Source organism: Theropithecus gelada, chromosome 9 (genome assembly GCF_003255815.1).
Source record: "Theropithecus gelada isolate Dixy chromosome 9, Tgel_1.0, whole genome shotgun sequence".
Taxonomy (NCBI): domain Eukaryota; kingdom Metazoa; phylum Chordata; class Mammalia; order Primates; family Cercopithecidae; genus Theropithecus; species Theropithecus gelada.
Window position 1 is genome coordinate 106,180,401 of NC_037677.1, and position 3,206 is coordinate 106,183,606.

Genomic DNA, 3,206 nt, shown 5'->3' on the forward strand with positions numbered 1-3,206 from the left:
GGGTGCTCTGCTTCCTAGTCTTCTGCTGCCATATTCAAATGTCTGACCATCTACTCCATTTAAAAGAAATCCTGTCTGAAATTTAACCTAAGTGGCCAAATCTTCAGGCCCAAATAATTAGAATGCCAGCAGTTCATTGAGTTGGACACAGTAGAGTAGAATACTAGCTGTGTAAAGGACACAGCCTTCAGCCTGGTCAATTTCTTTGTATGAAATAAAGCCTCTTCCGTTCCGCCATGAATCAGCACATGAGCCTCCAGCATGCAGTGTGCTGAGCCCTAGATAGAAAGCGAATTAATAAAAGATGTTAAATATTCCTTTTGGTTGTAAATAGGTCTTTTGATGGTTGTAAATAGGTCTTTTGATGGTTGGAAGACTGGGGAGATTGGCAACTGTAAAATTCAACATGTGGGGTTAACAGCTTCTCAGAATAAAAGTCAACCCCTGGGTTTTTTTGTTGGTTTGCTTTCCTCCATTTTGTCTGTGCCCTAAGCAGTGAAAATCTGAAATGTCACAATTTTACTCTGGAATTTTGAAAGCTGCAAGTACTCCAACTAAAACATACCCAGGTTTAAATATTTTCTTTTTATTTTCCTCCTGTTTTCATAGAAGTTGAATAGAATTAGAAGACAAATTAGTCATCAAAACAAACTCAAATCACGCCTGTAATCCCAGCAGTTTGGGAGGCCGAGGCGGGCAGATCGTGAGGTCAGGAGATCAAGACCATCCTGGCTAACATAGTGAAAACTCGTCTCTACTAAAAATACAAAAAAATTAGCTGGGCATGGTGGCAGGTGCCTGTAATCCTAGCTACTCAGGAGGCTGAGACAGGAGAATGGCATCAACCCAGGAGGAGGAGCTTGCAGTGAGCCAAGATTACGCCACTGCACTCCAGCCTGGGCAACAGAGTGAGACTCTGTCTCAAAAAAAAAAAGACACATTACAAAGTCTTTTAAAGCAATCCCTCTGTTGTCCATTGACTCTTGGGGAAAGAAGTGCTCTAGTTTTTTTCTGCAACACTGGGCATGTAGTTTAGCAAGATCATTTACAAGTCAGTCAGTCTCTCTCTCTCTCTCTCTCTCTCTCTCTCCCTTTCTCTCCCTCTCTCTCTCTTCCTCTCCCTCTCTCTCCCTCTCCCTGTCTTCTCTTTCCCTCCCCATCCACCACCTTTCTTACCTTTACAAGATGAATGAGAGCTGAATTTTTAAAAATTTTCTGTGGGGTGTTGTCTAAAATCGGGACGCCAGTTTAAAGGGGCAAAATGCTTTTTAAAGGATGACTGGAGGAAAGAATAGTTTAATTTTCTAACTTGGAAGTCATTGATACTGACTCACAGGTCACTGAGATCCTTCTCTAACAAACCATAGAACACAAGAAGTAGTTGTTTGTTTTTTCCCAATATTGGTAGATTAGAGGCATTCAGCATGCCTCAGCCACTTGCAAATAGCAAGATAGTACATAAAGATCAAGTCTGTGAGCTTTAATTCAAGAAGCAAATGGTAATCTACCAGAATCTTAAAGAATAACCCAGATCCCAGAGAAGAAAACACTGACAAACAGCCCTCATGGTAGTGTCCAGCTGATAAAAGGACAGAAAAAAAAAAGAAAAAAATCCTACCTGCATGAAAATAATTACAAAAATTAGAAGTGCTCGCATCTCCAGATGAGAAGAAACCAGAGCAAGAATTTCAGCACCATGAAAAATCTGAAAGTAGTGATACTATCAAATGATTACAATAGCTCTCCAGCAATGGTCCATAGCCAAAATGGAAACACGGAAATGACAGATAAAGAATGTAAAGCATGGATTGCAAGGAAGCTCATTGAGATCCAAGGCAAGGCTGAAAATCAATACACCATTCTCCTGCCAGAATTACTGACCTGAACCCTCACGCGAAGGGTACAATCCCTAAACTGGAGTTGGGCAGTGATGGGCTGGCACTCCCTTCTGACCTTTGGTGCAACAGCCTCAGAATCAGACATGGTCCAGAACTTGAAGGACTTAGAGGAATGGCTGCATACTGACTCCTAGGACATGGTTATGGCACTGACGCTGTTGCTAGGGGCTAGCACTGTAGCCTGTGGTGTGCAGAAATCCATGTTCACCATGGAAGGCAAACACAACCATCTTCTTCAATCATATCGGTGGCATGCAGCAGGACACTATCTTGGCCAAAGCCTTCATTTCAGGATCCCCTGGTCTTAGTAACCCATTAAGGATGACATTCTGGCCAGACCTTGAAAAATTTCCTCCCTAACAGGCTCAAAAGACCTGCAGGTGGTGAACATATCCCTGTGAGTGGTGTCTCAACCCAACATTCAGGAGTTTCCTAGCATGCACAATCACCTAGGGCTAGACAATAAAGAATGAGTGTTGCCATCCATTGTCAAAAAAGTGCTCAAGAGTGTGGTAAGTTCAATGCCTCATAGCTGATTACCCAGTGGACCCAGGTATCCCTGTTGATTCATCCCTGGGAGCTGCCAGAGAGGGCCAAGGAATTCAGTCTTGTCTTGGATGATGTAGCCATCACAGAGATGAGCTTTAGCTGAGAGTACACAGCTACTGTAGAGGCCAAACAAGTGGTCCAGGAGGAGGCCCAGCAGGCCCAGTTCTTGGCAGAAAAAGCAAAACTAGAACACCAGCAAAAGATTGCCCAGGCCAAGTATGAAGCCGAGGCTGCTAAGATGCTTGGAGAAGCACTGAGCAAGAACCCTGGCTACATCAAAATTAACAAGATTAGGCAGCCCAGAACATCTCTAAGACAATCATATCACAGAATCATATCTGTTTCACTGATGACAATCTTGTGCCGAACCTACAGGATGAGACTTTCACCTGGGGAAGTAATGGCATTCTCATTAAGGGTAAGAAATTAGCCTGGCAACCAAGAATTTTACCCCCAAAGAGAAAGTGAATCTGCTTTTTGAGAAGCCAGTTAGGAACACAGCACAGCCCCACCCTGCCCCAGTATCATGTGAAAGTTTCTTATACCTGCAGCTATCCTCCCAACTCCTCCTGAATAAAGAAAGGCTAAACACCAGCCCTTTTTCTATGGAATTACTTTTCTCCTCCCTTTGTTGGCCAGGGGTGTTGTGACAGTGTGTGATTTCTCAATGATTTCCTACAGTGTTGGTTCCTCCCTCAAGAATGGGAGGAGATAACCACTCACCTAAAAATTCTCAATAAATGTTTATTACTTAAATAA

At 43.1% G+C, this 3,206-nt stretch overlaps 1 pseudogene; it reads left to right on the top strand.

Annotated features, from left to right (window-relative positions):
* Positions 1-2,035: 2,035 nt before the first annotated feature.
* LOC112631073 lies at positions 2,036-2,915 on the top strand (annotated as a pseudogene).
* Positions 2,916-3,206: the final 291 nt, after the last annotated feature.